This window comes from Scyliorhinus torazame, chromosome 18 (genome assembly GCF_047496885.1).
Source record: "Scyliorhinus torazame isolate Kashiwa2021f chromosome 18, sScyTor2.1, whole genome shotgun sequence".
NCBI lineage: Eukaryota > Metazoa > Chordata > Chondrichthyes > Carcharhiniformes > Scyliorhinidae > Scyliorhinus > Scyliorhinus torazame.
In genome coordinates, this window is record NC_092724.1 from 149,448,512 (window position 1) to 149,460,575 (window position 12,064).

Consider the following 12,064-nt stretch of genomic DNA (forward strand, 5'->3'; position numbering starts at 1 on the left):
GGACCATAGCCTTTCATGCCTTCCTACAGAATTATCTTTTTACTGTATTTACAGCTGAACATTATTCTATTATTACTTCTCACTCTCCACTTGCATAATGCTGAGCAGTGGGAGTTTTTTGCACTTGGTGCAATGAGTCATAGAGATTATAGGTGTGTGTGGTGATTGTCCCTTTAAGGGCAACACAGCTGAGTAAAGGGCTGTTTAGCACAGGGCTAAATCGCTGGCTTTGAAAGCAGACCAAGGCAAGCCAGCAGCACGGTTCGATTCCCGTAACAGCCTCCCCGAACAGAGCCTACTTGTTACAAACGATTTTCATAAGGGTCACCTGGCCTAGGTGACCAATCAGGACTCAGAGTGTGGAATCACCCCAAGGTGAGAAAGGGGGCGTCATTCTCCGACCCCCCGCCGGGTCGGAGAATGGCCGTTGGCCGCCGTGAATCCCGCCCCCGCCCCCGCCGAAGTCTCCGAAGGGAGAAAAGTCGGCGGGGCGTTAATGGCGCCGCTGCCGCGGAGAATGTCACGGGTCTGCGCAAGGCAGCCGATTTTCGGCCTGCCGATATTCTCCCTTCCGGATGGGCCGAAGTCCCGTCGACGTGATGACCGTTCACGTCGACGTCAATCAAACCTCCTTTTCATCGGCGTGACCCGGTGCTCCAGGCTCACGCCGACCAGCGAGGAGGTGAGTGACGGCCTGGGGGGTTGGCTCTGGGCAGGAAATGGCGTGGCCGCAGACTGATTGCCTGAGGAGAGGTGTGTCTCGGCTTGTGTGTGTGTGCGGCGGGGGGGCGGGGGGGTGGTTAGAGTAGGCTGGGCTCCGGGGGAGTGCCGGGAGGGGGTCCGTGCCGGGGTGGAGGTTGGGGGTTGGGGAGGGGGTCCGTGCCGGGGTGGAGGTTGGGGGTTGGGGAGGGGGTCCGTGCCGGGGTGGAGGTTGGGGGGGGTCCGTGCCGGGGTGGAGGTTGGGGAGGGGGTCCGTGCCGGGGTGGAGGTTGGGGAGGGGGTCCGTGCCGGGGTGGAGGTTGGGGGTTGTGGAGGGGGTCCGTGCCGGGGTGGAGGTTGGGGGGGGGGGGGTCCGTGCCGGGGTGGAGGTTGGGGGTTGGGGAGGGGTTCCGTGCCGGGGTGGAGGTTGGGGGGGGTCCGTGCTGGGGTGGAGGTTGGGGGTTGGGGAGGGGGTGCGTGCCGGGGTGGAGGTTGGGGGTTGGGGAGGGGGTCCGTGCCGGGGTGGAGGTTGGGGGGGGGGTCCGTGCCGGGGTGGAGGTTGGGGAGGGGGTCCGTGCCGGGGTGGAGGTTGGGGAGGGGGTCCGTGCCGGGGTGGAGGTTGGGGGTTGTGGAGGGGGTCCGTGCCGGGGTGGAGGTTGGGGGGGGGGTCCGTGCCGGGGTGGAGGTTGGGGGGGGGGGTCCGTGCTGGGGTGGAGGTTGGGGGTTGGGGAGGGGTTCCGTGCCGGGGTGGAGGTTGGGGGGGGGTCCGTGCTGGGGTGGAGGTTGGGGGTTGGGGAGGGGGTCCGTGCCGGGGTGGAGGTTGGGGGGGGGTCCGTGCCGGGGTGGAGGTTGGGGAGGGGGTCCGTGCCGGGGTGGAGGTTGGGGGTTGTGGAGGGGGTCCGTGCCGGGGTGGAGGTTGGGGGTTGGGGAGGGGTTCCGTGCCGGGGTGGAGGTTGGGGGGGGGTCCGTGCTGAGGTGGAGGTTGGGGGTTGGGGAGGGGGTCCGTGCCGGGGTGGAGGTTGGGGGTTGGGGAGGGGGTCCGTGCCGGGGTGGGTGATGGGAGGGCAAATGAGTTGGTCCACCTGGCCAGGTGCCAGCCTCCAACAGTTGGACCCATGCGGTCCATGCCACCTGGCTGGGGGGAGGAGGGGATATGGGCAATGATGACATGTCGTCGTTCCCCTCCCCCCCACCAGGTCGTCATGTTTTCAGATCATCCAGCGATGTTGGCCGCCGTGGTGGCAGCCGCTCATGTCTATGTTGCCCTGGATGAGGAGGAGGAGGAGGAGGAGGAGGAGGAGGAGCGTGCCAGAGAGGCGGCGCAGGCTGCCGCAGAGGGGCAGGCGGCAGCCGCCCAGGCTGGAGGGACACCTGACCGACAGGACGAGGAGGGGGAGGAGGACGTCGCGGCCCCACGGCAACGGAGGCACCCGAGGGCGCCCCGTGTGTACCGGCCCCGGCAGTCATACCAGGACCTCACGGACCGGGAATGCAGGAGGAGACTCCGGATGAGCCGGGAAACCGTGGCACACATCTGCCACCTGCTGGCACACCTGTCACCGCGTGGCACTGGCGGGGGACACCCTCTCCCCGTGTCCGTCAAGGTTACGGTGGCCCTGAACTTTTATGCAACGGGGTCATTCCAGGCACCGAGTGGGGACCTGTCCGGCATATCGCAGACATCGGTGCATCGGTGCATCCGGGCAGTGACAGATGCCCTTTATGCCATGGCGCACCGCTACATCCGCTTCCCCGTGGACCGGGCCAGCCAAGATGCCCGGGCCGTGGGCTTCTCTGCCATTGCCGGGTTCCCCATGGTCCAGGGCGCGATCGATGGGATGCACGTCGCCGTGCGGCCACCTGCAGATAACAGGGCCGTGTTCACTAATAGGAAGGGGACCTATTCGATGAACGTACAGGTGGTCTGCGACCACCGCATGATGATCCTGCACGTCTGCGCCCGTTACCCAGGCAGTGTACACGACTCATTCGTGTTGTCGCGGTCATCCATCCCCGGCATGTACGAGGGACGCCATCCCCGGCTGAGGGGCTGGTTGCTGGGCGACAGGGGCTACCCATTGCGATCGTGGCTGATGACGCCTATACGGAGGCCACGCAATGAGGCGGAGAACCGCTACAATGATGCCCATGTAGCGACAAGGGGAGTGATCGAGAGGTGCTTTGGCGTGCTGAAGATGCGTTTCAGGTGCCTGGACCTCTCTGGGGGCGCCCTCCAGTATCGGTCAGATAGGGTCGGCCGCATCATTGTGGTGTGCTGCGTCCTGCACAACATAGCCCAGCAGAGGGGCGATGTGCCGCAGGCAGAGGAGGGCGGAGTGGAGGAGCAGCAGGAAGAGGCCCAGTCCTCCCCAGATGAGGGGGATGGGGGCAATGGTCAGGGCAGACGGGGTAGACACAGACGGGTGGCTGTCCACCGTTACCGGCTAGCCCAGCGGGCACGGGACAGACTGATAGACGCCCGCTTCACTGACTAGATGGGCGTGGGAATCGGGTAGTATGGCCACAGACCGCACACCATGACAACAGCCGACCACCCACACCCCCCACCCATCCATCCACCCAGCACCATCACCCCCCTCCCCAACCCCACACACCCCACCCGCATGCACACCACCCCCCCACTCCCAATTGCCGATCCACCGGCGGCACAACGGGCCGGGCTCACCCAGTTGCGGGTGGACGCGTGTCTATCGCAGGCCATGGAGAATGATGACAACCCGCCTCCGATGAGCTCCTGGCTCTACATCATTGGACTATGTCTGACCCATGGCCACAGTACCACCATCCACCCGGACCATCCCTGCATGCGGCTGTGACACTGCAGCGCACGGTCCCGTCCTCTGCCCGGGGGATGTTGATGGCGGCCCAGGGGGAAGGGGGCAGACTCACCTGGGGCTGAGGTAAGACCACCCCTCACACACACACTTGCGCTCAACGTACATGACACCCCCACACACTTTGGACAGAGCACAAAGGCAGCTTCGGTAGGTGTAACATTGACTTTAATAACCAAAGGAGTTCATGCACGTGCCCTAGCGCCTAAAACTCATCTGTGCCCTGCACCCGTGCCAACTTACTCAGTGTCTAATTGTTTGGCCTTACGGGCCCTTTGACTACGTCTACGTGGTTCCCCAGACGGTACAGCAGAACTGGAGGTGGACTCCTGTGATTCCTGCCCTCTGACACTGGATCCCTTTGGCGGCCGTTTCCTGGGGCGTCCTGGCCTAGATGGGCCAGGCTGCGGCCCGGGCGACTGGGATGGCGAGCTGCCAGCCTGTCCTGCCCGTTGCCCACCCGATGCACCTGGGACGGAAGGGGGGGAGTCCGAGGTGTCGCGGTGTACCGGGACCTCCCCTACAGAGGGAGCCGGGACGGACCACACCACCTCCTCCTCCCTCGGGGTGCCCGATGGCCCCCAGGCCTCTACATGGGTGGGGGATGCGAACGGACTGGCCATCCGACGCGCCCCCGACATCTGGCGCTGCCAGTCCTGGAGGCCCGTGCTGGTATCGACAGGGGTCTGCAGGTTTGCAGCCATGGAGCCCAGGGGGTTGTCGAACCCTGTCTGCGACAGTGCGACGCCAGCTCGCACATGGCCACTGGCGCCGATGCCCTCAGCGATGGCCTGCTGAGACTGGGCCATGGCCTGCAGAGACTGGGCCATGGCCTGCAGAGACTGGGCTATGGCCTGCTGAGACTGGGCCATGGCCTGCTGAGACTGGGCTATGGCGTTGAGCGCCTCTGCCATCTGGCGCTGGCACTGGCTCATGGCCTCCTGTGAGAGGGCAGCCATTTCCTGGGCCACAGACGCCGCCTGCACGGAAGGCCCCAGGCCTCGCAAACCGTTCCCCATGTCTGACACCGTCGCACCCATTGCCTCCACCGCGGACGCCACCCGTGCGGTGTCAGCCTGGGTGGCACGCATGACCGGGACCACTCCCAGCTCCTGGACGTGGGTGGACTCCTCCACCTGCGACCGCAGCCGCCGCAAGCCACCCGTCACCCTATTCGCTCGTCTCCGTGTCGGTGGTTGCATCGGATCTATGTGTGGGTGTGGTAACTGCAGGAACCCGGGATCCATCTGGGCGGCAGATGTTCGCTTGGCCTGGGCTGCCCTCCGACCGCCCGGTCCCTCTGCTGCTCCTACCTCCACCTGCTGTACCGGGACGGCTGTGTTGTGCGCACCAGTGAGTGTACCAGACGCCTCATCACTAAAGTGCCCAACCGTGGTGAGTGTTTCTGCGATGGTGGAGGGTGTTGGTGACAGCAGTGGCGTTGTGTCGTGCTCTTCGTCCCACTCTGAGTCCATGGCACTTTGGGGTGGGGGTTCGTCTCCACCCATCCACTCTGAGTCACTGTCCGGTCTTTCGTCTTCCCGGGTAGGGGTGTCCTGGGTAGTGCTGTCCCGGGTAGTGCTGTCCCGGGTAGTGCTGTCCCGGGTAGGGGTGTCCTGGGTAGTGGTGTCCCGGGTAGGGGTGTCCTGGATAGTGGTGTCCTGGGTAGTGGTGTCCTGGCTCGGATGTGACGGGGGCCTGTGGCTGCCCCCCTCATCGCTGGGTGGTCGCTCCCGCACGTGACGGGGGTGTCGTCTCCCTGTTGCTCCAGGTCTCTCCGTCTCCTGTGGTCTCCGAGGGGCATCCTGCGGGCGTCGCATGCTGGAGGGTTCGGGTCTCTCCGTCTCCCGTGGTCTCCGAGGGGCATCCTGCGGGCGTCGCATGCTGGAGGGTGCGGGTCTCTCCGTCTCCTGTGGTCTCCGAGGGGCATCCTGCGGGCGTCGCATGCTGGAGGGTCCGGGTCTCTCCGTCTCCCGTGGTCTCCGAGGGGCATCCTGCGGGCGTCGCATGCTGGAGGGTGCGGGTCTCTCCGTCTCCTGTGGTCTCCGAGGGGCATCCTGCGGGCGTCGCATGCTGGAGGGTGCGGGTCTCTCCGTCTCCTGTGGTCTCCGAGGGGCATCCTGCGGGCGTCGCATGCTGGAGGGTCCGGGTCTCTCCGTCTCCCGTGGTCTCCGAGGGGCATCCTGCGGGCGTCGCATGCTGGAGGGTGCGGGTCTCTCCGTCTCCCGTGGTCTCGGAGGGGCATCCTGCGGGCGTCGCATGCTGGAGGGTGCGGGTCTCTCCGTCTCCCGTGGTCTCCGAGGGGCATCCTGCGGGCGGTCTGCATCTGCGGGGATGGGTGCCTGGACGTTTGGTCCTGCGATACACAATGAAGCATGCATGGTTAGACATCAGGCAGTGATCAGGTGATACGGGAGAGGGGGATATAGGGGAGGGGGGATATGGGGACGGGCTGTTGGTGGCTCACTTGCTCGTGGGGCCCCGACCTCTGCATCAGCAACCTCCCGGTCCTCAGGTCCGCCAGCCAGTTCCAGGGCCCTTTCCTCGTGTACGGTCAGTGGCCTCTCATCAGCGGGCCCTCCTCCAGTCCTCACATGCTCCCTATTGTTGTGTGCGCGCTTCTCCTGGGGGGGGGGGGGTGGTGGCAGGGGTAAAAGGCAACAGTGTTAGGCAGGTATATGAATGCACGCCATCGGTTGCGCGTGCATTGCAGAGGTTAAGGTTAGGGCTGGATTCACTTGGGGGGAGGGGGGATATGGGGGAGGGGGGATATGGGGGAGGGGGGATATGGGGGATATGGGGGAGGGGGGATATGGGGGAGGGGGGATATGGGGGAGGGGGGATATGGGGGATATGGGGGAGGGGGGATATGGGGGATATGGGGGAGGGGGGATATGGGGGATATGGGGGAGGGGGGATATGGGGGAGGGGGATATGGGGGATATGGGGGAGGGGGGATATGGGGGAGGGGGATATGGGGGATATGGGGGAGGGGGGATATGGGGGAGGGGGGGATATGAGGAATATGGGGGAGGGGGGATATGGGGATATGGGGGAGGGGGGGATATGGGGGAGGGGGAATTTGGGGGATATGGGGGAGGGGGGATATGGGGGAGGGGGGGATATGGGGGATGGGGGGATATGGGGGAGGGGGGATATGGGGGATATGGGGGAGGGGGGATATGGGGGATATGGGGGAGGGGGGAATATGGGGGATATGGGGGAGGGGGGAATATGGGGGAGGGGGGATATGGGGGAGGGGGGGATATGGGGGAGGGGGGAATATGGGGGATATGGGGGAGGGGGGATATGGGGGAGGGGGGGATATGGGGAATATGGGGGAGGGGGGATATGGGGGATATGGGGGAGGGGGGATATGGGGGAGGGGGGGATATGGGGGAGGGGGGGATATGGGGGAGGGGGGATATGGGGGATATGGGGGAGGGGGGATATGGGGGAGGGGGGGATATGGGGGAGGGGGGATATGGGGGACGCTCACCCTGCCTGCTCTGACGAGGTCGTTCACCTTCTTGTGGCACTGGGTGCCTGTCCGTGGTGTTAGGGCCACAGCGGTGACGGCCTCTGCCACCTCCCTCCACAGACGCCGGCTGTGGCGTGGGGCAACTCTGCGGCCGTGCCCGGGATACAGGGCGTCCCTCCTCTGCTCCACCGCGTCCAGGAGCGCCTCCACATCGCGTGACTCGAACCTCGGGGCTGAGCGACGGCCAGCCATCAAGTCGGGTGTTGCGGTCGGCTGTTCCGGTCGGGTGGGGGGGAGCTGCGCGGCCTTATGAGCCGTCACGCCGTGCAGCGCGTATGACGCTGCACGGCGTGAACCACTGCGCAAGCGCGGATCCCGTTACGTCGCTGCTAGCCCATTTCGGGCCGCAGACTATCGGCCCATTTTTATGACGTGACGCAAGTGGGATTTGCGCCGTTTTTTGCGCCGATCGGCGGAGTTTCCGCCGATAACGGAGAATTTCGCCCAGGCTTCTAGGCACACAGTTTGAGAGCAAGCTAGAGCCCCTGTAGCTGCTGTACAATTCTTATTAATAAATACCTTTTGTATTCATTAATGAAGTCTGTGAAAGTGCATCTTTACATCTGGTGATGAGCATAAATTATCCTGGCATTGGGCAGGATTCTCCGACCCTCCGTGCCGGAATTGTGCCCGGCGCGGAGCAGAGAATAGCTGTTCATGCCGGAAATCCGGCGCGACGGCGCTTCCGCAATTCTCCACGGACCTGCCAGTCGCGCGCGTGCGGTCAACGCAGCGCCAGTTGGGGGCCGTTGGAAGAGGCCTCCGCGGCGATTCTCCACAGTCGACCGGCTGAGTTGCCACCAGCGTGGTTCACATCTGGTACCACCCGGCGGGAGCTCAGACCCGTGGCCGCAGTGGCAATCCTCCTGGGGGGGGCAGGGGGAATCTGACTTCGGGGGGGCCTAAGCAGTGGCCAGGCCCACCGCCACCGATCAGCGTGCCATCGCGATCTGGGGGGGACCTACCTTCCTCCGCGCGGGCCCACTGTGTTGGTCTGTCATGTCGGCAGCGCCCACGCCAAAGTAGGCCGCCATGTGCACGCGCGGCTGCATGGTCTGGACAGCAGGGCCCCGCCGGCAGCCAGTGGTACGGGCCCTACTAACCTCCTGGAAAACGGAGAAACATCTTGGACTTTCGAGGACAAAACCAGAGTGATTCTTGCCCGTTTTCCAGGGGGCGTGGGGACTTAGTCCCCAAAAGGGAGAATCCTGCCCATTGCCTTTGGCCTGACATATTTGAGATCCTGGGGCGAAATTCTCCAGAAACGGCGCGATGTCCGCTGACTGGCGCCCAAAATGGCGCAAATCAGTCGGGCATCGCGCCGCCCCAAAGGTGCGGAATGCTCCGCATCTTTGGGGGCCGAGCCCCAACCTTAAGGGGCTAGGCCGGCGCCGGACGAATTTCCGCCCCGCCAGCTGGCGGAAAAGGCCTTTGGTGCCCCGCCAGCTGGCGCGGAAATGACATCTCCGGGCGGCGAATGCGCGGGAGCGTCAGCGGACGCTGACGGCATTCCCGTGCATGCGCAGTGGAGGGAGTCTCTTCCGCCTCCGCCATGGTGGAGACCGTGGCGGAGGCGGAAGGTAAAGAGTGTCGGAGAATCTCGCCCCCTGTCTTATTCAAAGTCTAATAAAGAAAGTACTCACCAGAATTCCTCTCTTTGACCGAATAGACCCATTTGTCTCCTCCACTGAGGACTGGACACAATATGTCAAGTGCCTTGGTATTATTGCCAAACAAATTAAATAGGGGAGGAGGTGAAATGCAAAGCAATTCTCCTAAATGTTTGTGGAACTCAGACCTATAACCTTATTTGAAGTCTTTGAGCCCCAAGAGCGCCTGACTCCAAATCATTTGAGGTTGTGGATTTAATGAAGGCTCAATTGCAACCTCAACCATCACATACTCCAGAGATTAAAATTTAATTTGATGCCGAGAGCCCCAGGCAAATCGAACTTGCCTTACATTGCTAAACTGAAGCATTTATTGGAGTATTGTGATTTTGGAGCCACCCTACATGTTAAGGCATAGTTTTTTCTGTGGCATGAACAATGCTATTCAACGCAGATTGCTTACAGTGGTCGATATAAATTTTAAGTGAGCAATGGAGATGGTGTTCGCCATGGAAACTGTCAAAAAAAGGCACACAAAGATGCAAAGCACACAAAATGGCGACCTCATGGCCGGGCATATCTCCCACTCTACCATTACCACCAAGCTAAGGGATCAACCCTGTTCAATGAAGAGTGCAGGAGAGCATGCCAGGAGCAACATCAGGCATACCGAAAAATGAGGTGTCAACCTCGTGAAGCTACAACACAGGACTACTTGTGTGCCAAATAGCAGAAGGAGCAAGTAATAAACAGAGCTGAGCAATTCCACAACAAACGCATCAGATCTAAGCTCTGCAGTCCTGCCACACCCAGCACAAGGGGCAAGATTCTCCGACCCCCCCGCCGGGTCGGAGAATCGCCGGGGGCTGGCGTGAATCCCGCCCCCACCGGTTGCCGAATTCTCCGGCACCGGAGATTCGGCGGGGGCAGGAATCGCGCCGCGCCAGTTGACGGGCTCCACCCAGCAATTCTCCGGCCCGGATGGGCCGAAGTCCCGCAGCTAAAATGCCTGTCCCGCCGGCGTAGATTAAACCACCTACCTTACCGGCGGGACAAGGCGGCGCGGGCGGGCTCCGGTGTCCTGGGGGGGGGCGCGGGGCGATCTGGCCCCGGGGGGGTGCCCCCACGGTGGCCTGGTCCGCGATCGGGGCCCATCGATCCGCGGGGGGGCCTGTGCCGTGGGGACACTCTTTCCCTTCCGCCTTCGCCACAGTCTCCACCATGGCGGAGGCGGAAGAGACTCCCTCCGCTGCGCATGCACGGGAATGCCGGCAGCGGCCGCTGACGCTCCCGCGCATGCGCCGCCCGGAGATGTCATTTCCGCGCCAGCTGGCGGGGCACCAAAGGCCTTTTCCGCCAGCTGGCGGATTTTACTGTAGATGTCGACCGCCTATAATGTACTTTATATAGCTGGTCACTGTTAGCTGTTAGGGGAGGTGGGGGGCAGAGTGTTGGTGTGGAGGACGTGGTAACTAAGTTATACTGTTACAGGGAAATATGGGGTGGGGGAGGGGTTCTTACTGTTCAATTGTTATTTTGGGTTATAGTATGTTTTGTATGTAAATTGCTAAAAATTATAATAAAAATATTTCCCCCCCCAAATAACATAGACCCTATTACTGTAATGTTCCGGGTAAATGAGCAGCCTCTTAAGATGAAGTGGACACAACAGCATGAGCCGCTGTGACGGGCGAGCATACATCTCAGTACCTAAGTGAGGGAGTCCAACCATTGAACCTCAAAAGCACTTCTGCTAAATTGAATGAACAAACTTTCAAGATCATTTAAAATATAGGTAAACTCTTGGGTGGAAGTAAAAAAAAAAGAACAGGTTATAAAATACAAGTGTTGACAAATATAGTGTTAATTAGTAGTGCTTGAATGATTTAACTCTTGTACAGTAAAAGTTTTGTTTAAAATGTGAAGTCTTGAGACATAGTTCTGTCTGTTCATAACTGTCAGTTTATAACAACAGAGATTTTAATAATATGATTAGCCCTTAATAAATCTTTGTTGGTCATTTGTCAAATTGCTGTTTGTGGGACCTTGCGATATGCATATTGGCAGTTATGCTTCCCTTCATTACGACAGTGATTGCAATTTAAAGGTGTTTGATTGTTTGTGAAGTGCTCTGTGGTATCCTGAGGTCCAGAAAGATGCTATATAAATGTAAGTTCTTTCTTTTCCGTATTTATTTCTGCAGCTACTAGGTTAGTGGGTGAACTGGCTGTTTGTCTCTTTGGTGCCCAGGGAAGAAAAGTCACAACAGCCAGTGCATTGTCCTATCTTCCCTCATCAGTTCATTGAACTTTTTCTGGTACTAGGCTGTGGTTCTAATATGAGAGGGTCAGCACTCAGTGTTACTGCCAGCTTGCTTTATTTTGCATGCAATAAACTTTCTGCTCTCCTCCCATGAGCACCCAACAGTCCTTCCATCCTTTGCTATATCTCATCCAAGAATATCTGAAGGTGATCTTATTTGTATTGTGTTATTCTTTCTGTCATACTGCATACTGGATCCTCCACTTGTAGATATGCAAATATGCAATATGGGAACGCAGTGTCATTGTGTTATTGTTGCTGGACTAGCAATCCAGAGACCCAGGGTAATGCTCTGGGTGTCCAGATTCGAGTCCCACAATGACAGATAGTGAAATTTGAATCCAATAAAAATCTGGAATTATAAGTCTAATGATGACGATGAAACCATTGTCATTTGTTGTAAAAACCTATCTGGTTCACTAGAGTCCTTTAGGGAAGGAAATCTGCTGTTGTCTAGTGTCTGGCCTACAGGTGACTCCCGATGCACAGCAATATGGTCGATCACTCAGTACAGGGCAATTATAGATGATGATGACCACATTCGGGCATGCTCTGCCATTCATTATGATCATGTCTGCTCATCAAATTCAATACCCTGATCTCACCTTCCCTCCCTTGCTTCCTTGTGCCCCAAGAGCTACATCTAATTCCTTCTTGAAATTACACAACGTTTAGGTCTCAACTGCTTTCTGTGGTAGCGAATTCCATAGATTCACCACTCTCTGGGTTAAGAAATTTCACCTAACTCAGTCCTAAATGGTTTACCGTATCCTCAAGCTATGACCCCTAGTTCTGGAGTCCGGCACAATCGGGAACATTCTTTCTGAATCTACCCTGTCTAATCCTGTTCGAATTTTATAAATTTCTATGAGATCCCCTCTCATTCTTCTAAATTCCAATGAATATAATCCTAACCGATTTAGTCTCTCCTCATATGACAGTCCCGCCATCCCAGGAATCAGCCTCGTAAACCATTGCTGCAAAAATCACATAAGCCACCAATTACTAATAGCTCATTGGAAGATGTGCTCCACAAT

The 12,064-nt window shown here is 59.5% G+C and overlaps 1 protein-coding gene across 1 annotated transcript in view; it reads left to right on the top strand.

Moving 5' to 3' along the window:
* Positions 1–12,064, top strand: part of LOC140395604 (dynein axonemal heavy chain 17-like) — an 896,966-nt gene that overhangs the window by 633,260 nt on the left and 251,642 nt on the right. The window lies entirely within an intron of this gene.